Genomic DNA, 26,816 nt, shown 5'->3' on the forward strand with positions numbered 1-26,816 from the left:
TTTAAAATGAATTTTATATAGTTTGTTTATACAGATTTCCTTTTTATATTTACAGAAATAATCCTCAAGAATAATACGCTTAAAATATTGTATTTTTAATGCTGAAATTTCTCAAGCGACAGTTCTGGGAAATTCGGTCTTCTTAGCCGCCAAGCGCCCCCTGGTGGAAAACAACTTTATTTCTCACAGGAAACCGACGTCACCGGCTAGTAGCTGTCAAATGTTGGAACAACGCTGTCCTTTAAAAAGCTAGATAGATAGATACTTGTTTATTTACTTACCCTATAATGTTGTAGACCTTTGTTGCACATAAAAAATAAAAACACACATAAACTTAATTCTCAGCTTTAAACAGTTGCTCTATCTCAGTCAGCCACTGTATTTGTCCCTTTACATGTCAAAAGGACTGTGTCTGTATTTTTAGCGCAGTCATTATAACGTCAGAGGTTTAAGACACGATCACTCCAGTTACAGGACATTTTTTTAAAGTGTGAATTTACAGGAAATGGTTGTATTTATGTTTGGTGTCATCTTGACACCCGAGTGTTCAGATATACAGGTGAAACTCGAAAAATTAGAATATCGTGCAAAAGTTCATTAATTTCAGTAATTCAACTTAAAAGGTGAAACTAATATATTATATAGACTCATTACAAGCAAAGTGAGATATTTCAAGCCTTTATTTGATATAATTTTGATGATTATGGCTTACAGCTTATGAAAACCCCAAATTCAGAATCTCAGAAAATTAGAATATTACATGAAATCAATAATAAAAAAGGATTTTAAATACAGAAATGTCGGCCCTCTGAAAAGTATAATCATGTATATGTACTCAGTACTTGGTTTGGGCCCCTTTTGCATTAATTACTGCCTCAATGCGGCGTGGCATGGATGCTATCAGCCTGTGGCACTGCTGAGGTGTTATGGAAGACCAAGATGCTTCAATAGCGGCCTTCAGCTCTTCTGCATTGTTTGGTCTCATGTCTCTCATCTTTCTCTTGGCAATGCCCCATAGATTCTCTATGGGGTTCAGGTCAGGCGAGTTTGCTGGCCAATCAAGCACAGTAATACCATGGTCATTGAACCAGGTTTTGGTACTTTTGGCAGTGTGGGCAGGTGCCAAGTCCTGCTGGAAAATGAAGTCAGCAACTCCATAAAGCTTGTCTGCTGAAGGAAGCATGAAGTGCTCTATAATGTCCCGGTAGACGGCTGCGTTGACTCTGGACTTAATAAAGCACAGTGGACCAACACCAGCCGATGACATGGTGTGTCAGTGATGGTTTTCTGCACAACTGTCAGGTCAGCAGTCTTCCCCATGATTGTGAATTCAACTGAACCAGACTGAGAGACCACTTAAAGGCTCAGGAACCCTTTGCAGGTATTTAGCTGATTAGAGTGTGACACTTTGAGCCAACAATACTGAACCTTTTCACAATATTCTAATTTTCTGAGATTCTGAATTTGGGGTTTTCATAAGCTGTAAGCCATAATCATCAAAATTATATCAAATAAAGGCTTGAAATATCTTACTTTGCTTGTAATGAGTCTATATAATATATTAGTTTCACCTTTTAAGTTGAATTACTGAAATTAATGAACTTTTGCACGATATTCTAATTTTTCGAGTTTCACCTGTAGAGGTGTTTGTGTTGGGCTCTCGGCTGGAGATGGGACACTAGGATCCGAACCGGGCCATTCAAATGAAGCCAAGCCACTCGGTTCTGTCCACCAGTGAGCCGTGTTTGTGGACTGGTGACGTGCACCTGTCCGAACTTTACACAGAGAAACTGTGGATTAAGTTTATGAAGAATGTCTCTGGGAATTACATCTGGGAAGGCATGTGAAATAGGCTATAAGCATGAACATGGGTTAATTAAAATACCTAGTGTAATGGGTTTTTTCATCAGTGGATGATGGTGATGTATCAGGACACAAATCTATACACACTTTCGTCTGAACAGTTAACATTTCTCTTAACTTTGTATTTCATGCAAGGGGGGTTGCAGTACATCATACACTTTTTTAAATAATGGAGACTGGGGCATGTCACACTTTTACTTCTTTACACTTTGTAGGCATCTAGTATTTCTCAAAGGGCCAGTCCATCTCAAGTGGTCCAATAATTGTAAAGTTGGTTGCTTGACCATTTTTGATTTTCTTATTTTTTTTTTTTTTCTTATTTTTTTTGAGTGATTACCTCTATGTATCGGTATTGCAAAGCCACCAGTTTTTATTTATTTTTATTTTAATTAAAAATGTTGGTTATACAGCTGTTAATGGAAACCAATATCTCAGCTCAGGATGGTCCTAGAACCTTGGGGAAAAAACTGATCCCTAGAGCACATTACAAGGTCTAAAATATTACTACTATTAATATTGGCAACAGTGAAGCTGGATCTATCACAGGTTCTTCAAAAAGTTCATAAACAAAAGAGTTTAAAAATCAGCACACCGAGTTAAAATAGGGAGATCAACAATTTGTGAACTGAGGCCAAAATGGTGTATGCTGGCAGGAGCATCTGGAACTCACACAGTCTGTGTCTGCACACAACATCAGAACATCAAGCTGGACTAGAAGAACCTGCTGGAACTTCTAGTCTGTGGCATAAACAGTTAGGATTGCATGCTCAACAAGTGTGACCAGTGTCCAAGTATAGAGGCCTTACTGCAGATGCTTGAAGAATCAGACAAAGATGACACACTTCCTGATAACATCACCTTTATGCTGTGGGTTATGACTGACAGAGCAGATATCTTTTGTAAGTCGCTTTGGATAAAAGCATCTGCCAAATGGATAAATGTAAATGTAAATATGATCACTGTCATTCTCCCTAGGGATGAATTCTATGTTTCTCTGGCTGAGGGACTCAGTGCGTTAAAGAAATGCCATTGGTTGGGGACATCAGCGTGGAAAACTGTGATGCTGTTAATACACCTACATGTTTACAATGCTACAAGCATGTTAAAAATGATGTGGCAGTTGTAACACTATTCAGATCCATTTCCTCTGTGGGTTGTTCCTCCAACTGGCAGGATTCTCCTTGTTCAGTCTGGACCATTGGCTCAGATGGAGGATCCGACTGTTCCAGTAATGGTCAAGTCTCTCTGAAAAGAAAATCGAGAAACATATGGTTTTTAAACGATTATAATGAACCACCATTGTAGTCCCACCCCCCACTGGTCCCAATTGATACAATACATCAGACAATCGTTCCAAAATCTTACAAGGCCCCTTGTAATTTCTCTGCAGCTTAAAACAAACAATTTTTTTTGGGCCTTGTTTCTAAGCCACACCAGTTCACCCACTGAATAGTACTGTACCTGAGCTTGAAAATCAAAACACTTCTTCAGTTGATTAGACACATGTGACTGATGTTTCCTTACCGCCTCTACCACTGTAGATAAAGTCTCGGCTGTATGCTCCACGTATACACTCGGAGAGTAAAATGTCTCTTCCAAGTTCACATTCAACATAACATCCACAGGCAGTACCATTTCCCTTCCGAGCAACACTCTCTAAGGGGTAAAACCAGTAGAAGCATGAACACATGGTAGGCCATCATCACATAAGACAATAAAGAATCCCAGTTTTGTTGGTTTTTATCCACGAAAAGTGACAACACGGATAGTACCGTCCTATTGAATCGTTCGATAAAACCATCTGATTGAGGGTTATTTGGGGCGGTCCGTGTTTTGTTTATCTCCAACAACCTATAAAGCTCCTGAAAAAGTATGGAATCCAAATTATGGCCCTGATCGGAGTGGAGACTCCGCGGGACGCCATAATGGCAATCCCATTCCTCAACCAGGACTTTGGCAACTGATTTTGCCTCTTGTTTTGGCAAAGCAAATGCTTCAGTCCATTTAGAGAAATAGTCACCCACCACCAAAATATACAGATTCTTATTAGAGGTCTCTGGGAGTAGACCAAGTATGTCCAAAGCAACACGCTCGTAAGGGCGTGAAACAACAGAAGGGCAAAGGGGGGCCTTTGTGCGTGATGCACATTCCTCACATTCTCTAAACCGCTGTCCTACATCAGCAAACCATCTCGGCCAATAAAAACGATCCTTAACTTTGCCTTGCCATTTATGCACTCCCAGATGACCCCCTGTAACAGCGTTATGCAACATCTTCAAAACCTGAGAAACAGTGCCTTTAGGGAGCACCACCTGCACTGGAGGAAGTCTCACCAGTTAATGGTCACGTATCTGCAACTGATCCCAAACTATCAAAAATTTCTGTAGTTCAGGATTGCTCTCTACCTTTTCGACTTATCTTGGGGATTATTTAACAATTCAATGAGTTGTTGAAGCTCGCTATCTTCATGCTGAGGGGTGAGTGGTGCCCAGACCCGGGAACCAATCATCTAGGGGTGAGGGGGGGTCGGAGGGTTCCTGCGTCATCAGCATCAGATGCAGCTGTGACGCTCTCCGATGCAGCGGTGAAATCATAATCCAGCTTGCGGGGTCTGAGGGAGTAAACAGACTGGCCATGAGGCGAGCCACTCTCACCTCGAGCCCAGGCACACGAGGCAGCTCTTATGACCATCAGAGGTGGAGAGAAATTCGACCGCATCCAGGAACTACACAAGGGCGGAAAGACATCTTTAAAAAGACACGTACTGAAAAGGATGTTCAATGCCAGCTGTGTATTGCTGTTTTAGAGAAAATACCTCTTTTTAGGGAAAATAATCTCTTTTAGAAGCGCTGTCGAAGCGCCCAGGGGCAAAGCTGCACTGTTGTGCAGAGAAGCGTAAACTACCATCTTTTTTCTAACTGGTACCACTGGGGCTGCCCAAGAGCTACATGAAGGTTGTATGATACTATTATCCAACATTTGTTTTATATAGTCCATGACTTCCTGTTGTAAATGCAAGGGTGCACGATGTGGTGCCATCATAATAGGTTTAGCAGTGCCTGTATCAATCTGATGACTCAGTAAATGCATCCTACCTAAATCTGTGTCACCTGTACTAAAATTTTTTATAGAACTCCTCAAAACCTCATGAACTGCACCACATTGTGCTGTCGACAAACCCCTCAAGTTCAACCCAAAATGAGAGAACAGAGTATCAGTCGACCACAGTGATTTAGGACCATCCGTCTGTCCCAGATCTTCCGCCCCTTCCCCAATCTGTGGCTACCACTCCAATTTTCATCCCATCCCATAAAGTATGGTAATCTTCAGTCACATTAATAACACAAACCGGCATGACACCTGCTGTTACACACTACACGTGCAACTAACACATCACGGTGATGCGACAAGGAAGAACACGGTTCTAACATACCAATTATCTTTCCTGCTGGAGCTCCCTCGACAGACCCCAAAATGATCACTTCACTACGAGGAGGTATTTGAGTGTGCCTCCGCATCACAACAGGCATTGATGGAATTAGTTGTTCAGGAAGTAATTGTATTGAAAAAAAATTACCAATCAAATAACAGTACCGTTCATGTAGATCTATTTTTGCCCCAAATTTAACCAAAAAGTCAATACCCAATAAGGCCTCATTTGGATTAATATCTGCCACTGAAAAATCAGTGACCAATGACAAAGAATCAAATTGGCATGTAGTCCTCCACTGGCCAATTACCCTCCAATAGCCACGTGACATCGCCATGATAACTTTGTAGATCACACCCCCCATCGGTAGCTTTTAAACAAAACTGCTTAGGAACAACGGATACCTGTGCTCCAGTGTCTACTAATAAACGTTTCCACCTCTCCCACTTTACCAAACATATATACCACAGCACCGCCATCCTGAAGGGCGCAGGCCAATCTAAATATTGAATCAACTGGAAGAGGGGTGGACACCTGGCCTACCGTGCCCGTCCCTTCACGTTTCCCTGAACATATGGGCAATCTTTCTTAAAATGAGTACAGCCGCACTCCCAACATGCCTCCCCTCGCTCTTGATTCCCCTCCAGTTGATGCAGCCTTATATATCTCGTCAATTGGAGGGTTGATACACCTTCTGACCTGAGGGGGGTCAATGCATTTAATGTCAGTTCCTGTAATATTTGAGTGAATTGCAGGGTTTTTACTTCTTGACGAAGCCCTTCCACAACTACTAACAGTGCTTGTATTCATATTTTTAGTCTTGGCGCTCCATCTAGTGGAAAAAAATCGTTAATACATCATTGATTTACAATGCATAAATTATATTTTGGGTTGCTGGAAAATTAAATCAGGAAAAACTGAAATTGAGGAAAAACATAAACAGATTTCATAGAGGATTTTGATTTAAAATTTCTTAACTTGCTGCTCCATCTAGTGGACAATCGGTAGTACATCCTTATATTTGAAATAAATAATATTTGTATTTGCTTTTGACAGGAGGGAAATTGATTAAATTTAGCACATGTGTATATGTTTTAAAGTTTGGTTGTGTTTGGATGTTGTGCACTCAAATAAAGGCATAGTAGTAGTTACAGTTCAAACCCAAATAATTAAATGAATTATATCTTCTAAATGATTTGACAAAAAAAAATGATAAGTTATTAGCAAAACTGAAAATTAGATCATTATAGATCCACCTTGTGGCTGATTCTTTCCAAATTGAGTATACAGCCTAATTTTTGGCCACCTATAATGGACCCTCAATTTTAGAATGATCAGCCATTCGCGTCGCAAGTTCTTAGCTGCTAAAATTTGATTGGTGTCCATTTATGTTGATTTGTCGAATAGTTCTGGTCCCAGTATTGGCAAAACTGGATGAAACTTTGGAAGCATCTTCTAAATGTTTTTGGTGTGAATGAATACCATGGCCAAATAATTAATTATCTTATATCTTCGAAAAGATTTGAAAAATCTAAAATCCAAAAACTCTTTGTCAGGATGGTCCCTAGATCATATGTGCAATGTTTTGAGTAAATCGGATATACGGCCTAGGACCAGTTCGCAAAAGTAGATTATATGAAAAATCACAAATTGCTGAAAAATTGTATAGACTGAACAGAAATCCAAAATATACGTTTTGTTTGCCTTGACCCAAGGAATCAGAGGAATTTTTTTTTGTTTGTCAGGACAGTCCCAAGATGATGCGTGCAAAATATTTAGCAAATAATACAAATGGCCTAGGAGGAGTTTGCAGTTTTTTTGAGATGGAAATAAAAGTGGGAAGCACTTTCCTCTCTATATGCATTTTGTTCGTCTTGACTCAAGGAATAAGAGGAAAAAATAATTTTGCCCTTTCTAGCTCTTACAGCCCCGACGATATAAGCCAAAACTTAAAAGTGCTTATTATAGTGCCACCTAGTGTCAGATAGGTGGGTGTATGCGCCTGGGTTGTGGGGAAGATTTGGGACCATCCTACCAAGTTTGGTGTCTCTAGTACTTATGGTTTTGGCTGCACATACGATTTTAGGACAGAAAAATAATAATAACAACAATAAATATAGCTGCACGCGGCATCATCGGGGGCCAAGCAAACATGGACCTTATTCACAGTAGTACCATATTTGTTTTTTGACAAGATGAAAATGGACAGACTTACAGTTTCTTTAAAGGTGTACTTCAGCGATTCCTGAGAAACACTGATTCGAACTCAATTGTCAAAACTGCCCTCCCTTCATAAGAAACTCCACAAAGCACAAGTTGTGAATACTAGATGTGACCTAAAACCTTTAAATGGCTTAAAACAGCGCATGCAGTCTATATCTCAGCCTAATTTTTATTCCCATGTGAATTAGGTCTATGGCTAATACAGGCTATTAAGTCATCATAATTTTGTGCTTTCAAATATTGGAGTGCATATTAGATGAATATACTGTAGCAGTAAGTACATTATTTTGTCAGATTTTTCTGATTCACAATGACTGGCTGTGACATGATGTTATTTCTGTTTTAATTTATGGACACATTGACACATTACGCACAGCAGTGTAAAATAAACTCTTTGATGGGTATAAAGACTCTCAAGGATTACCTATCTCGTGTCTTCCCCAGTGGACAAAATCAGTACTATACCCTGAACTGGCCTTCAGTGTAAATGTACCTGGTCATTTTAAAGTGTGGCTGAAAACAGAAAGTGGTGAAATTTGTCACGTCATTAGACATTCCTGGTAAGCCTGACAAAAATGGCCAAATTTGAAAGAATAGGTCCTGTGGATGCTGTGGACATTTGTTTTGGTGTCAAATTTCAACTGCTTTAATCACTGTTTAAAAATAGTGTTTTTTTTTTTTTTAAGTTATAGCGACCCTAACACTAACCCTAACTCAAACCCTAACTGCCTTAATCACAGTAGGACAAATAGGATTTAAGTCAAAGCACTAGCATCACAAATTGGTGATGAAAAAACCCTAACCCTAACTGCCTTAAAAGTAGCACAAAAGGGATTTTCTTAAGTTATAGTGCCACCTAGCATCACAAGTGAAATTTTGCACACAACCTCAAAATGTTCTGTTGTTCATGTGTTTTAAGTTTTATTAAGTTCTAGAATTTTGTTCACAAGATACAGGACAATTAGTCATTATAGGCCACACTCAAAAAAATTATTTGCTTATGTATTCCAAACGATTTAACATATCACAATTATTTGGATATATTTTTGTCAGGAGGGTCTTTAGATTATATACAGTACATCAAGGAAACGTCCTAGGACTAGTTTGAAAAAGTAGGGTTTTCAAAGTATATATGTGATACATTTTTTTTTTGCAGAAATTGAAATCCATATGATCATATCATTGGGGGGACCTGAAGGATTTAGATACCGTTCTGGAGTTATTAGCAAAAACTTGAATTAGCTTATTATAGCTTATTATATGGCAGAATGAGGAAATACCTTGTTTAAGAAATGTACACATTTACCTCTGCTCTATTGTAGGTTTCTGGATGATACCTTCAGGATCTGGCACCACAGGACAGCCCTCTTTGAAGATTCCCCCAATTGGCCAACACGCACCATCCACATATCAAAATTAAACATAATAGCTGTTACAAGGAGTTAAACTTTTAGATACAACAACATTGTTCATACCTTCTACAGATAGAAGTAAATTGTTACAGGCAAACACACTTTCAAAGGCTTGATTAAATCACAAATAATAAAATTTCACAGAAGTTGCTCCCAAAAACACAATTTCCAGTAGGCTACTACAACATTATTTGAAAGGGGTTATTCCAAAAGATATTTGAGGTCCATCAAATCAACTACTCTACAGGAAATGGCAGAGGAGAGGAAGAGTCGCGTGGTGCCGTACCTCGTGGGTATTATCCCATTAATTACCACTTTTTCAGGTCAGGCTATAATACTCAACAGCAGGGTAAAAGAAGAATTCTCCAAAACTCAACAGATACATGAACCATTGCAAGGATTTAAAGTAGTTATCAAGGACAATTATAAAGAAAAACAAAAAGGTACATCTAATCATAGGACATTTTTCATTGGCTGAAATACTTGACAGTAAGAAGGGAAGGATAACCAATTCCAGGTGATACCATATCAGGTTTGCAGACTCATCCTCAAAGGTTCACTCAACAAAGGAGAAGATTAGAATACATATGGATCAATAAACTAAGGACTGGGTCTCCAGAAGGTTTTAATTCTAAATTGTATATGAACTGGAAATTAGGACTTTACAAATAAAGGACTAAGTTTTTTTCCCCCTCTTTCTTCTTGTTTAAGGAAATAATATAAATAAATGTATGATATTTCTTTATAAATATTAAACACCTTTACAGATAGGAGAGGGGGGAGTAGGTTACAATGGAATTGATGGTCAATTTTATTTAAGAACAGAATGAGAATATATGTATATATGTCATGTCATGTATATATTGTTGATTCATTTTTTTCATGTCTTTTTGAAAAGTTTAGTTCCTGTTTCATGTCAAATGGTTCCCTTGTCAATTGATTTCACGTTTCCCTCCATTGGTTGATTGTCTTATTATCAGTTCTGTATGTTCATTGGTCATCTTTGTCATGTTTTCTCCCATGTCCATGTATTTAAGCCCTCATATTTTCATTGTCCCTTGTCAGGTATTGCGTTTGTGTGCTATCGTTGTCAAGCCATGCCAGGTCAAGTCAAGTCAAGTTTATGCCAGGTTTATGTCAAGTCAAGTTCTAGTCAAACTCATGTATATGTTTATGTTTCACATTTGTAGTTAGGGTTTTTGGATTCCACTGTTATTAATAAATTGCACTTGGGTTCTTCACTCCATTGTCATCGTCTTCATCATTGTCATTGCCAGCATCAACATTAAATGCATACAGACCCTTCTTGTGAATAATACGTTTCATGACCATCGGCCATTCACAATGCAAGTTATTTTTGTTGATTTATCGAATCAATATGTAAAGAATATGTTAGCACTTGAACCAAAAAGGTGCATATTTAATTGGAAATTTGTTGATCAAACGACTGCAGAGTTATTACAGTATTTCAGTTTTAGCACCCCCTATTGGCAAAATTCAATGGAAATTTGCGTGCATCCTCAACATGGTGTTGACTATGTACCAATTTGATATTTGGCCTTTGTGTTGAGTAGATATTGATCAATTAATCAAAGTGCATTCTACTGAAGGATTTTATCCCTAATATTTTTGTGATATATGACGTATAATTATTTTTGTACTTTTATCAGAAGGGTGTGTAGATTATGTATACCATTTTTCATGCAAATAGGACAAATGGCTTTTCTCAAGGATTCAGAGGGAAAAATAATTTTGTTTTTATATGGTTGAGGAGATATGACTGAAAACGTAAAAGTGCTTATGATAGTGCCACCTAGGGGTGGACGGGTGTGTTTATGGATGCCTGAGTGGTGGTGGTGGAGGTGGGGAGGACCATCCTGCCATGTCTGGTGTATCTAAGACTTATGTTTTTTGCTGCCCATATGCTTTTAGGGCAGAAAAAGAATAATACAAATAAGAAATATATCCGCAAACGGCAATCATGGGGGCCAAGCAGTCATGTACCATATTCACTGTACCACCATGTTCAAATGGTGGTAAGCAGTAAGTACATTATATTTTTCTTATTCACAATTAATTACTGTGGCTAGATATTGATAATACCTGTTGATATAAATAAATTACACAGAGAAAATTTAATTTAACTCTTTATGATGTATTTGATGATTTACAAGTATGTAGGATATTTGGAAATAGATTGACTGGCTGTAAACCAACTTTTCTGTTGAAAAGAATGGCAGCTAATCCAGGGTATAGTCCAAATATCAATTGTAAAGTAAAGACTGTGCATGTGTGGTTTGTATATAGTTTATTTGTGAAAAAACAGAAGTCAACATATTAAATAGTTGTATAAAATAAATACAACAATCTAGCAAAGCAATAATAGCCTACTGTAAATAATGCATGTTGTCATATTACTTAAACAGGTTTAAAAAAGATGGAGTGCACAAGGATGAGAACATGCATAATAAAGTAATATTAAAGCAAGCAAATGCTGCTGAAAGGCTCATTGATGCACATGGGAATCAAAGGCTAGCCCGTCTGATCCGATCCTAAATAAGAGCTACTGTAGCACAAATTGCTGAAAATCTTAATGCTGGCCATGATAGAAAGGTGTCAGAACACACAGTGCATTGCAGCTTGCTGCGTCTGGGGCTGTGTAGCTGCAGATCCGGTCAGAGTGCCCATGCTGACCCCTGTCCACTACCGAAAGCACCTACAATGGGCACGAGAGCATCAGAACTGGACCATGGAGCAATGGAAGAAGGTGGCCTGGTCTGTTGAATGATGAATCACACTTTTAGATCATGTGGACGGCCGGGTGCGTGTACATCGTTTACTTGGGAAAGAGATGGTAGAAGGATGCAATATGGGAAGAAGGCAGGCTGGCGGAGGCAGTGTGATGCTCTGGTCAATGTTCTGCTTGGAAACCTTGGGTCCTGGCATTCATGTGGATGTTACTTGGACACGTACGACTTACCTAAAGATTTTTGCAGACCACTTACACCCCTTCGTGGCAATGGTATTCCCTGATGGCAATGGCTTCTTTCAGCAGGCTAATGCACCCTACCACAGTGCAAAACATTTTCAGGAATGGTTTGAAGAACATGACAAAGAGTTCATGGTGTTGACTTGGCCTCCAAATTCCCCAGATCTCAATCTGATTGAGCATCTATGGCATGTGCTGGACCAGCAAGTCCGATCCATTGAGGCCCCACCTCGCAATTTACAGGCTTTTAAAGCATCTGCTGCTAACGTCTTAGTGCTAGATACCACAGGACCTTCACGGGTCTTGTGGAGTCCATGCCTCGACAGGTCAGAGCTGTTTTGGTGGCACGAGGGGGACCCACACGATATTAGGCAGGTGGTTTTAATGTTGTGGTTTATCAGTGTATATATACAGTGGCAAGAAAAAGTATGTGAACCCTTTGGAATTACCTGCATTTACTTATAAATTTGTCTTAAAATCTGGTTTGATCTTCATCCAAGTTACAATAATGAACAAACACAATATATTTTAACTAGTAACACACAAATTATTGTACTGTTCTTGTACATATTGAAATGTATAGGTAAACCTGCCATCTAATTAATAACACGAGATTGGAGGTGTGGGTTCGAGCTACTTTGACTTGTGAAAAGAAAACTCAAAATGTTTGAGTGCTTTTTATAAGGAGAATCTGCTGATGTGAACCATGCCTCGCAAAAAAAAGAGATCTCAGAAGACCTACAATCAACAATTGTTGCATAAAGCTGAAAAGGGTTACAAAGAATCTCGAAGAGCTTAGATATTTTTCTGTCCACAGTTAGACAAATTGTCTATAAATGTAGACGATTTAGTACTGTAGCTACTCTCACTAGAAGTGGCCGTCCAGCTAGGATGACTGAAAGAGCACTCAATGAGGTAAAAAATAATCCTAGGGTGAAGGCTGAACTGACTAACCAGTAAGAGTAAAGATTTTCTGCCTGTTGATATCACGGTCATTAGACAGCTTTAATGGCTAATAAATAGAGTGAAAATGCTTTAATGCATAAGAATAGATTTAAAAGAAGTACTTTATGGTTAAATTATTCTTTGGGAGTGATAATGTAACGAATATTGCAAAATCCAAGATCTTTAACGCAATAGTGGCTGTTGGGATCATGGTAATTTGACCGCTTCAATGGCAAGTAAGTTCTGTAAAACATTATTAATGCATAAGATTAGATCCATGAGAATAAATTAGTATAATTCTTTGGAGTGACAGTAGAAGGAAGGGAGCAAAATTCAGAGATTTGCAACTAGAGGGCTACCTCCTGTCAGTATGGAATGGCAGGCCTTGTGAGCTGCCACTGGGGTCCTCTCATCCCCACAGAGGTTGGTGGTGGCACGTCACGTGATCCGTGAGTGGCAGCTATTGCCAGCCAGTGAGAGATTGAGCCCCTACAGGAGAAATTTTACGTTATTCAGAGGTCAAGATAAATGGTGTAAAGTAATTTTTTTGTCAAAGACTATGCTCAAAACAGTACAGTATATGCCTATTTAAAGTGATATCTGACACTTTAATTTACCAAAATAATAAAAAATACCATGATGACAGAATTCAATAACTGATCATCTAACAGTAAGCCAGACACAAACTGTGTCTTGCCTTGCCATCTTTCTTGCCTTGGTATTTCTAGGAAATACAGTGTTGCCATATATTGCATGTGTTTATAAAGTATATCCATCCATCATTTTCCTGATCACCACTGGGTGGCAACGTGACATCACTGGACTGTTTCCTGGTGCCAGTCTCCATAAGAAGTAAAAAGTACTGAAAAGAGTGATCCAGATGGAGAACAACAAGCATTTTAAGTGTTAGATGGAGTAAAAATTTGTTTAGGCTCACATTGTGAAAGTAGATAATGAACGTAACTAATCTCAGGCCATTACTTCATGTCATCTATACACTCTGGTGAGCTCAAGTCATCTATCTACTCTGGTGAGGCACTGTCAAAAGACGTTCATCGTGACTCTATAATATATATATATATATATATATATATATATATATATATATATATATATATATATATATATATATATATATATATATTATTATTATTATTATTATTATTTCTTTTTTTCTTTTACATTTTGAGTATGCTAAATATCACATTATGCACTAAAAACATACGCTGATGCAAGTGAAAACACAGGACACTGGAAACATCATGGAACACTTCTTTGTTCAAGAAAGAGATGCATATAGGGCTGTCAATCAATTAAAAATGATGTGCTGAATAGTTGGCTTCAAGCTTGAATTGCTTCGGTGGTAGGCAACCTTTTTGACATGAAGTGCCTTTTTTTATTTTTCCTTGTAATCTGGATAGGCATGCAACAAGCAGATTTGAAGGATTTCATATGAATAAAATACATACTCCTCTCTCTCACTGTTGATTGTGTGCCAGTGATTAACCCCAGAGACCACTTCAATTAAAATGAATGCGAGAAATTGGAACTGCCAATCACCTTTTTCTTTTTTTTTTTTGGCATAATATGAGGTAAAGAAGCACAATTTATGAAACCAGTGTAATCAGATTTTACTGCTGATTTGAAATGTTTTTTGAACAGTCAACAGTGTTGTTGATTTTGGTCTTTCCCAATTCAAGTAGGTAGGAGCTGCACTTTTATGCCACTTGTTTATATAGAAAAATAGCTGCCTGAGAGCATTCCAAAGATGGGCACTGAGTGGAATGACTTGCCGTGAAAGAAACTTTGTTAACTCTCCATAGGTTGCCAACCCCTGTTCTATACTAAGGAATATACAGGTCAGCCCTTACAAAAATTGAGAGTTCATGGCAAACTTGCCACAAATTTTTGCTGCAGGTTCACCACTACTGGTGAAGAGCTGCAAACTTCTGCAAAACATTTGAGGCAAATCACAAGCTCATTTGCACGTGAAAACCCTGAGTGGCAAATTTGCGATGAACCCCTGATTTTTGCAAAGGAGGGCATACATTTTAATTGTTTAACACATTAATTGCAAATTAACCCTAATATACTGTTAATGCAATATACAAATATATAAATGTACATATTACTCAGTATTCTTGTTTACAGTAGTTATTCTACATAAAACATTGTAGTTTGTTGAAAAATGCCACCTCAATGACATTCCTTATCATCTAATTTAGCATGAGAACAATAAACTTTGATCTTTTGAAATGATGAAAAATGGTTAATGAGAAAAGTATAAATGTTCCTTTATTTATCATCAGTTTGTTTATGACCTGCTTTCACAGACAATATGAGACTGTCTTCTCTACATGACTTAATGGCACTTTTCTTATTCTGTAAAATTTAGTATTTTAATAAACAAGCATCAGTGATCTGCTCCAGTGCTCACGCCGTCTGATTGATTGAGCCATTGTTGGATGGTATCCTATCTCTTCACACTCTCTTATTTGACAACAACATAGATTGTCATTGTGGTAGGATGTGTCTTGTAGATTGAAATTATGCTTGATGATTGCACACCACAGCAGGTGAATTTGGTCTGAGAGCACCTTGGGAAAGGAAACATGCATTGAAAGTAGGGCTGTCAATCGCTTAAGATTTTTAATCGAATTAATTACATGATGTGCCGATTAATTAATTGAATTAATTTGGGGGTAGTGTTTAATGATCAGCTGAACTTAATGGACCACATCACAAAGTCAGCCTGATCTTGCCGATTTGCCCTGTACAACAAGAGAAGATCAGACCTTTCCTTTCTGAGCATGCTACACAACTTCTTGCCCAAGCTCTTGTCATATCTAGACTGGACTACTGCAATGCTCTTCTTGCTGGACTTTCTGCATGTACAGTCAAACTCTACACCTATGATCCAGAATGCGGCAGCGTGTGTGGTATTCAATTATACCAAGAGAGCGCACGTCGCGCCTCTCTTCATTGAACTGCACTGGCTGCCAATGGCTGCTCGCTTCAAGTTCAAGGCAATTATGCTCGCTTACAGAACAACCACTGGCTATCTAAATTCACTTCTCCAGCTCTATGTGCCCCTCAGATCAGTGGGTGAGCAGCACTTCATTGTAACATCTCAGAGGCACACAATCTTTCCCTTCCACCCTTCCTCACTGGTGGAATGACCTTCTAAGCTGCACACAAGCAGCCAATTCTCTTGCAACCTTCAAGACAAATCTGAAGATGCATCTCTTCTAAGAGCACTTGACACAATATTCTTTCTTCCTTCTTTCATAAAAAAAGTCTTTTTTTCTCACACTGTCACTCACCTTCCTCTCTGCTTGTATGTCTCTCTAAGCAAATTTGAAACTTTGTATATATTGCACTTCTCATATTATTGCCTCCTTAGGGTGAATCACTTTTGTTGTATTTCTCATTGTAAGTTGCTTTGAATAAAAGTGTCTGCAAAATGAATACTTGTAAATATAGAACTGCCTGGCTGCTGCATGCATGATAGTGATGTTAAAAGAAAGAGTTTACCCAAATGTTTTTATTTTGTCATTTACTCACCATTATGTTGTTCCAAACCCCGGTTTTATGACAATGGTTTAACATAATGTCATCAAGCCAAATCCAATGCACCTTAAAGCACTATTTTGAACTGAACACAAGTATGATAAAGAAATAGGCCACGAAAGGCTGTTTGTTACTGTGATTGTTCAATGGATAAGGGTCTTTTTCAAAGCAGTGTAATGTACAGTCTCAATTGGTTAATTGCTTTTATTAAATATATATCAACAACAGCATTATGATAAAACACCAAGTTACATTTATTAATATAAAAATCACGAAAAACAATGAATTCACCAAGTAATATACGTGGCTCATTAGTCTAACCGCAAGCTTTTTACAGTTCCCAAGCAACTGTATGGGCCACTTTTATGGTGTTTTATCAGTCTGATCTCACAGTGAAATCGAAAATAGTAGGTTGAATTTTCTTCAGTTAAAATCGTTCTGTGTTTAATGAAATTCGAAACGCTGCCCCCAGTTCGTAATACAAGTCGTTTTCATCTGGCTTTAATACAGTGAATGCATATTTTATCAACTTTAATTGCATAGAGGTTTTTCATGTGTCAGTGTGCAGAGGTGTACAGGTTTTATAAGCCCTCTAAAAACATGACTATAATGCGATGTGATATTTATAATTACAGTAAGGCCATCAATCGATTAAAGTTTTAAATCGCATTGATTACATAATATGCAGATTAATTAATTAAATAAATAACAATATACATACTGTTTTCATACTAGGGATGTACATGGATAGTCTTAATTTGATTAACCATTCGACGTGCCTGTATTAGAATATCAAAAATCCCTATTCGGTCATTGTACACAAGCAATACAGGTCTCCAACCAGGGTCAGTTTTTCTAGTATAGGGCGAGTTAGGGGCTGTTCACGCATGTTTTCACATGCATCTACACTGTTTCAAAATTGTTTTTCTATTTAAACTTGCTCTGGATTAGTGTCTTTGGAAAAACTGAGATGCGATGTTGACTGACTCGACAACTCTCTTTTTAACTGCTCCCATGACTGCAACCGGAAAACCTTAAAGCGATCAGTAAGGCGAGGCACAGTTGATGTCGAACACACCTAAATACTCCATATAGATGACCATTTATATACCTGCATCGCGAACAGCTCATTCTTTGTGTTATTGCTTTGCTGTTCGTTTTGCAGCCCCAAGCATGCTAACGTTTAAGCGGCATCATACAAATATTTTTAAGTTACGCCACGTTTGCGTGCATTCTTGCTTCGACTTCTTGTTCTTTTTTATTGTATATCTCTTCATATATTTAGAGGTGTGGTGAACATTCAAATACTGGAAAATTCCAAGAATCTCAGCTTACTGCATGGCAAGGAAAAGTGGCTTCATTTTGACTGGATCGTAGTGGACCAACACAAACAGTTGTCAAGCAGCCATCAGATAAGCAGCTCGGACAACTACCAGACATCAGAAAGAAGTCTCCGAACCTTCCAACACATTGGAAAGGATCTTATCACTGGTCCACAAGTGGTTTCTTAGCAATCTCTTAACTCCCTCCAATTTACATATTTCTAATTTATTGAATGGTCTATTTGGATCATTCTTACAGTGCACTGTTAAAATGAAACTCTTTAGCTGGTGCCCCGAGGAAGGAGGGAGGGGCCATCTGACATTCACAAACACACACACACACACACACAAACACACACACATACACACCATAAGTGATAAAAAATCGTGTGAGGTCCTGGTCATTTCAATTGGTGCCCTGTGCGATTATCACTACAGAGGGTGGAGCCCACTTTGAATCGGGGATATTGATTTGTTTTACAACAAGTGATAACTAGAATATCCTATTAAGAAAACCTGAAATTATGTGGTGGCAGGGGAAGTATTGCTTTGTTCATATTAATGTTGAAGGCGCTACCTGACTGAATGTTTCACTGACCAATCAGGTGGCCCGGTTCACATGAAAATGAATGAGAATTCCCCTGTCATGCTATGTTTTGGAAAATCGGCACAACACCCGTACGTCTAACTAGCAATTTCATATACAATTTTGTTTTGTTTTTGGAGGCAGCTGTGAATTCAGAGCCCCTAGGTAATAGTCTAGTCTGCCTATAGCTAACACCAGTGCTTATGCTTAAGTTAAATGTACAGCCCCTACCATGAAGGGCTAAGTAAACTATGCTGACCAATGACCAGTAAAACCTTGAACCCTTTGTCTAAACTTTATTTATAACAGCACGTAAAGACCACTGTAGTGTCTCTTCTGGTGCATTCAGGTCTGCTAAAATGTTATCAGCATTAGGACTCATTTGAATGCTGTTTATTATCATATGAATGGAGTGTATGACTTGACCATTAAATTACGCAGAATTGCAGAGCCATTACAGCAAATGTTGTAGCTGAGGCTGTATTAATGATAGGAACTCTGAGGCATTAAATATGAACTGTCTGAGGTCAGGAACATGTGTCCCCCACTGTCTGAATTTCACTTATTTAACTGGCCTTTAACCTTCCACTTCAAAAATAAAATCTTTACACAACAAAAGAGACAGAGGGACAATTATGTACTTAAAAACTTTTTAAAGAGGCCCTTAAACGTAATAAATCAAAAGTTTCCACTCTTGCCGATTCAAATTCCAAGCATAATTAAGATGAAATAAGAACATTTAATGCATATTCTTTTTACAACTTCCAACTTTTCATTAAATGAGTCAAAAAAAATGTTTTGTTGAAAACAGTATATATGTTTTACAAATGTATGAAAAAAACATTATTTATAAAAACATGGCACAAGATTTGAGTGTGCAAAAATTATATGCCATCCGATTGGTCACTGGATCGAGGAGACTGGCCATACAGATGAGATGGAACACACCACTAACTTTTACTTCAGTGTGGCGGGACAGCAGGCCATGCACTTTTCTCAGTATGTGTGAATGAATGTCTCTCTCATTTGTCTTGTGTTTGTGTGCTTCAGTATTTGTTCTGGCTCTCTGGATTCTCACACACTTCATTTTAAAGGACAGAGTTGTGCTGAGTGACCCTTGACTTTACTGAGCTCAGAATATCACAGACCTGCTCTACAATCCCTGCTCAGTTCTCCAGTAGAGTGTGCGGGGTGATATGGAATGCCAAATTATCTTTTAATGTTCCCAGCGTTATTCAAAACAATTGCATTTTTACTAGCATGAATTCCAATTGTATTTGTAGTAGTAAGAATTCCACAGATTACAGAAGTCTCTAACTGATTTTATATTAGTAAGAATTTCAATTAGAGAGCTCTCAAACTAAATTATTATTAGTAAAATAAATGCGTTAAAGATATGTTTAATTGCAGACCTCTGTAATCAACTTTTTACTTGGAAATATTGAATTGCAGAGCTCTTTAATTGGAATTGTTACTAGTAAAATGCCCTTGAAGAACACTGTAAATTCAATTGTAGAGCTCTGCAATTGCATTCTTACTAGTAGAAATTCAAATAGAGAGCTCTGTAATTGGAATTCTTACTAGCAGAAAATGTATTGTAGAGTTCATTAATTGAAGTATTACTAGTACAAATACAATTACAATTAAAATTGCAAGCAGCGATGAACAGGCCCTCGTGCATGTTGGGGCTGCTGTGCCAGGGGAATGTCACTCCAAATTTTTTAGCATTTATTTAGCTCTTAAATGTTGTTAAGAGTGTATCACAGTGTAAAACATGTCATTTCCTGTTGCCAATAGGTATAGAAGCCGGGACTCATATAAAACATGTAACGTTTGGAGCAGATTGGACATTTTATGTTTGAGTTATAACAACTTCCTGTTTCATGGCGAAACATTGAACTTTGTCAGGACACCACGGACATGCCGCACAAAGAAAACTCAAAAGCTTCACAATTTAGCATCGCCAAGGCCTTTAGATTAGACTTTGTTTTAGGCTTTTTATTTCACAACATATTTGATCAAAGATATGGAAATAACATCAGAATAATGATTCTGACATATAGCCTGACATAATCTTATATCACAGCAGATATTTAAACTGACCGAATATGATGTTGATCCGATGAAATCTCTAGGAGGATTTTGTTAAAGTATGAGGCCTGGAAATGGTAAAAACTGAGTAAAAATGGAAGAGAAAATCAAAATGGCTGACTTCCTGTTGAATTTAGGTCTTGGCATGTTACACATGTGTACCGAGTTTCATACCATCGGTGCTTGGGCCCTAACAAGCAACACTGGATGCATTAAAAGCTAAATTGGCTTGCCATATGGGTGATGATATCATTTACTCACCCTCATGTCATTCCAGAACAGTTTAACTTTAGAAATAAGTTTGACTTTATCAATTTCTTTATTCTAATCATCTTTATTCTAACTAATAACTCTAAATTTAACATAAAATGAAACATAAAAATATAATAGAAGCTGTTTTATTATATTAATTTCTTATTTTCTACTTTCTTTTCTGGAAATACTTTGAAAATTTGACACTATCTGGGCATTTTCTAAATCCATTTGTGATAGATATACATGCCGGGTCACTAAAGACCCGAGGTTTGTAACAATGTTTTGCAAAACACCCATGCATTTAAGGGCTAAATACTATTTTAGACTTGAATAAAACTATTTATTTCAGATATTACCATATAAGCAATTAAGCTATTTTTAAAGAAAATTTTATAGCTTCAAATCTCATTCACACCTGCTGCTTCATGATTAAATTATCATCATCATGTTTTGAGCTGTGTGTAGATTATGATAACAGTTTCAGTTTGGGTGAACTGCCCATTTAAATGCCTTGCTCTAATGCACAGTGGTGATGGCAGATTTGAGTATCTCTACAGATCATGAATTTTCCTTTAACTTTATTTGAACCTTAAGATACCACCACCCCATACCTCAGAACTCATAAACTCTTGTCTTTTGCTTCTCACACTCCTTTTTTCTCTAAAACAATATTCTTTTTTAGTTTTGATTTGCTTTTTTAATGAGGAAATTAAGTTAATTAGGGGGGCAGTGGTGGCTTAGTGGTTGAGGCTCAGGGTTACTGACCAGAAGGTCAGGGGTTCAAGCACCACCAAGATGCCACTGTTGGGTCTTTGAGCAAAGCACTTAACTCCAGGTTGCTCCAGGGGGATTGTCCCTGTAATAAGTGCACTGTAAGTCCCTTTGGATAAAAGTGTCTGCCAAATGCATAAATGTAAATGTAAATTACTTTTAAGTATATTACTTAGTTACACGTTTACAAAATAGTATTATATAATTTATGTAGAATTGAAAACCTGAATTATGTTCATATGTACATCTCTTTTCATTTCTGTGACAGCTGAAGGCTGTGAGCCCTATAACAAGTCACTGTAAAGGAGAAACGTGTGGCGCTGAGTGTATGACAATGAACAAGGACAAAATATATAGACATTATTTTGAATTAATTGACCAAAATTTCAAACTTTTTTGTGTAAATTGTTTTTTAGAATGTAACTTAAAATTAAAGTAATTAGTAATGAGATTACTTTTCCAATGAAGTAATCAGTAATGTAATCAGATACAAATTTTAGAGAAGAAATTAGTAATGTATGGTGATGACTTTGAGTAACTTAACTAACACTGCTCAGAACACCTTAGCAACCACACAGAAATGCCCTGGCAAACACCTACAACACCCTAGCATTGAGGAGCATGACAGTTTTGCTCGGGTAAACACCACTCGCATTACCTTTTTAATGTTTTTTCAGGCTTGCTTTTCTCAAATACAAATAAAAAGTTCTTCATAATAATGTGAGGTCACATTCCCACACACAAGTTCCATCAAAGTGGAAAACCACTCATTAGATGTGAAATGTCTCAATTACCAACAGATTAAAGATTTGTTTATTGCACAAATTCCACTTAACTCGAAGCGTTTGCCATTTAAAAAGTCTCAAATCCATAGATTCAACAAGTACAACATCCAATTACCCAGAAGCATTAGCTTTGGTATTCTTCTCTCTCTCTCTTTTTAATTGTGTGTCTGGCTTTAACAGAGCTCTGTAATTAGCTGAATGGCTGTGGATAACTGGGCTCCTCTGGCATTGAGTTCAAAGTGCTTGTTTTGTTTGACCTCTGACCTTGTTACATATGAGAGAAGAGGAGAGAGAGTTAGAGAGAAGAGTGATGCAGAGATCAGGTCATTGGGTCTAGCTCAAGGGAATCCAATAGGATAACGTCAGATTTAGTGTTAAAGAGGTTTATATTGATTTGATGGCTGGCTGGTAGGCTTTCAAGAAGGCAGAGCTGCTGTGTCTCCATACTTACAACAGAATGAACAGTCATCTCCATCCATCCATCCATCCATCCATCCATCCATCCATCCATCCACCCATTTTATTATTTAAACCCCAACAAACTTGTTTGTGCTAAATATCTTGAAAATATATGTCACTTGGTTTGATATTTTGTCATCTAATTCAATGGCATTCTTAAATGTGACTTTAGTGTCCAAATACTTTTTGGGGCCACTGTACATAATGTCAGGTGTAAGTATTCCTTACAGGGGTATAAAGTAAATGAGTAAAAATATTAAGTATTATACATAAGTATAATTTTTTTGGAATTTGTACTTTACTGTAAGTGCAATTTAAATGGAATACTTGTACTTAATTACATTTCCAAAGATTTTTTTTTTTTTTCGTTTTTACTCACAATTTTATTTACATTTGAAAAGTCTTCAAGACATTTCCGCAGATCGTTTTCATTCGTCTTACTGGATTAAAGCTGCCTTTTCACTGCATCTGACAAACGTCAGACCAGAGATCAGTCATTTCAAATGGAGTGTTGCACGGTGGCCATGTGGAGTTTCAGAATTTCTGATCTGATTTGAGCTTCGGATATGTTGAAATAATGGTGAAACTAGACCGTATGTGACTGAATGTATTTATTCAAAACTATGAGCACAAAGTGAGAAACACCAATAGCTTATGTCTTAAACTTTATTCTGAACGCCTGCTACTTCTACAGATTGGACTATTAGTGGACTATTATATGGACAGCGACAGAGTTCCGGATGCTGCCATTCAGCTAGACGGGCTCGCCTCGTTTCGTGCCGACAGAAATGCAGCTCTGTGCGGTAAGACTCGCGGTGGTGACTTGTGTGTTTACATCAACACGGAATGTGCAAGTACTCTATGCTAGTCTCTTGCTACTGCTCATTGCTGGTGGAGCTTGTGACTGGTGAATTCCCGTGGTAAATAAAAGGCCACTTACAATGTCATAATATCCGGAGTTTACATTCCCCCCAGCACTAATGCTAAGGAAGCGCTCGGTGAACTGTATGGGGCTATTAGCGAATTGCAGAACGCTCACCCTGATGGACTGTTTATTGCCACCAGAGATTTCAACCATGGGAATCTCAAGACAGTGCTCCCTAAATTCCATCAGTATAATGGACTTTGAACGAGAGGGGCTAACAAGCTTAATCTTGTTTACACAAACATCCCAGGCACATACCGGGAGGAGTCCCTGCCCCCACCACGGCTACTCAGACCACATCTCTGTTATGTTAATTCCAGCATACAGGCCACTCATCAGGCACATGTTCAGGGAGGCTGCAACATATGGCGACTTGGAGGAATACACTGCATCAGTGATCAGCTACATCAGCAAGTGCATTGATGACTCACTCTGTTGACTCACGACTGTGCAGCAGTGCACAGCTCGAACCACATCATCAAGTTTGCCGATGACACGACTGTGGTGGGATTCATCAGCAAGAAAGACGAGTCAGCATACAGAGAGGAGGTGCAGCGGCTGACGGACTGGTGTAGAGCCAACAATCTGTCTCTGAATTTGGACAAAACAAACTTGACTTTAGGAGAGCACAGAGTAACCACTCTCCGCTGAACATCGACGACTCCTCTGTGGAGATCGCCAAGAGCACCAAATTCCTTGGTGTTCACCTGGCGGAGAACCTCATCTGGTCTCTCAACACCAGCTCTATTGCCAAGAAAGCCCAGCAGTGTCTCTACTTTCTTCGAAGTCTGAGAAAAGCACATCTCCCACCCCCCATACTCACTACATTCTATAAGAGGGACTACCTGAGCAGCTGGATCACTGTTTCGGACCGCAAAGCCCTGCAGAGTATAGTGAGGATAGCTGAGAAGATAATCGGGGTCTCTCTTCCCTCCATCAAAGACATTTACACAAAACGCTGCATCCGCAAAGCAACCAGCATTGTGGATGACCCCACACACCAACTCTCCACCCTCCTGCCATCTGGCAAGAGGTACCGAAGCATTCGGTTGCTCACGGCCAGACTGTGTAACAGCTTCTTCCCCCAAGCCATCAGACTCCTCAATACTCAGAGACTGAACTGACATACATACACACCTGTACACCATCCGACTTTTGCACATGTCCAGAGTTGCACTTTAATTCATTGTCACATTATACCTGGCTGCTACCTCAATAACTGCTATGACCATAAAACACTATTTCATAGTATGTTATGTTTACATTTATCATCTTTTTGCACTACTCTGATTACAAATGTGTACTGGTCGGCGCTACACTGTCTCTTACTGTGCCTATTGTCCTGTTCCTTTTAGTAGTTTATTGTACTGTCCCGTACTTTTTGCACACGTTTGCACATGCACTTTATGTAGAAATGTTATTTAGTCTGTGTAGTCTCATGTGGTACTTTGTTTGTCCTATGTTGATTTATGTAGCACCATGGTCCTGGAGGAACGTTGTCTCATTTCACTGTGTACTTTACTAACTGTATATGTTTGAACGACAATAAAAACCACTTGAATTGACTGTTTCATAGTTTCACCGTTCATTCCAGTAGTGGGAAAGAAGCTAATGACATTCTTTCTTTGCTAAAATTGATCAGACTGAGCTGTAGGAACATTTAATTATATTATTAGTATTTTTTGGGTTCAGTTGTACAATTAAATTAAACTACAAGTGTACATGCTTCACAAAAGTCTTGACATAAAGTCTTAAAATGCTTCAGCCTGTCAGCAGTGGATTGTGCTGTATCACGTGCTTTTAAAGGCACCTCCGCTTAAATCTCCACTCGACCAAAATGGTACCCTTAGATTTGTGAAGGACACCTTTAGGTTTTTTAACAAAAGGGGCAGTAGCCCCTGTTCTGTGCACGTCAGTGCACTATAACAATGATAAATGGTTTGTCAATGTTTTTTATGCTTTTTTATTTAGACCATTAAGACCATTTGTCAGCAGCAAACTCACTTTCCATTTAGTCACCTCATTTATGTGTTTCCAACAAAGAGAGAGGCATGTGGGTTTCTGAGGTAAAAATACAACTGATGTCTCTGACCTTCCTGCCTTCATTCCCGTGGCTGTCAGTAAGTCTTCTCACACCACTAAACACTTCCATTATAGCATTTCCATTATTTCAGCCCAGAGTGCTTGCATACAGAGAGACAGACACAGATGAGCCCCAATGACATGACTGGCCTTGATGAGCAGAAACGATGGAGGCACAGACACTTATTATTTTAAATTAAAATGATCCCATTGTTCCATTTTGTTCACTTGTTCTCCTTTTCTCTCAAATGTTATTCAGAGACAGAAGTCACTGTCCTGTAGTCTGGCCCCATGTGGATGTTATTTTGGTATTGGATTTATAGACAAGGTCACCTCTCACCTCTCATCTCTCAATAATTGTATTCTCTCATTACATGAAGAATTCAATAAAATATTAGTAATGTTCTGAACAAAACAGGGCTTTTCACACATTTGAAATTGTTAACCCAGGGTCATTCTAAACCCTCCCTACAACCAGGGCCATTTTGCCCACCCACTTTTTCAGCTTTCTGTGTTCCAAAGTATTTTCCCCATTGATTTTTTTGCATAGTCTTCTCAAAAAATCCTCCATAAAAGAGTTGAAATCCATGAACCAACCAGCTCCAAGGTGAATCAAAGTGTATGTTCACAATTATGCAGGAGTATGTGGCCTCCTGATGTACGTGTTAGGCTAGAATCTCAGGAAGGTGCAGTACTACCTCACCGCCAGGAGGGCTGCAGTCTATATTGATGAAGCAATTGTGCAGGATCAAGATGACTTTCTCATAAAGTTTGGATGACTCAGTCCTTCTGTGTGCTACCCAGAGACATGAGAACAGTGAACTCTTCTGGTTGTGAGGACAAAATTGTGATCTAAGTAAAATATCATTATTTCATTAAATTATCATTGCTGGGGAAATTCTGAATTTAGTATTGGGTCCCTTTACATTCTTGAATTGGCATCACAACCGATTTAATTTTGGCATATATATATAAAAAAAATAATAATAATAACATGAAAATGTAAAGATGCAACTACCATGATGTAAAACAGCCAGCAAACACACTTCTGGTTTCTTTTGAGCAGAAGAATTCAGGCAGCACATGAGTAGTAATTTTAATAATCTGT

General features: G+C 38.2%; 1 pseudogene; it reads left to right on the forward strand.

Moving 5' to 3' along the window:
- Positions 1-2,626: 2,626 nt before the first annotated feature.
- Positions 2,627-26,520, forward strand: LOC127618438 (laforin-like; annotated as a pseudogene).
- Positions 26,521-26,816: the final 296 nt, after the last annotated feature.

The sequence above is a fragment of the Xyrauchen texanus genome, chromosome 25 (genome assembly GCF_025860055.1).
Source record: "Xyrauchen texanus isolate HMW12.3.18 chromosome 25, RBS_HiC_50CHRs, whole genome shotgun sequence".
NCBI lineage: Eukaryota > Metazoa > Chordata > Actinopteri > Cypriniformes > Catostomidae > Xyrauchen > Xyrauchen texanus.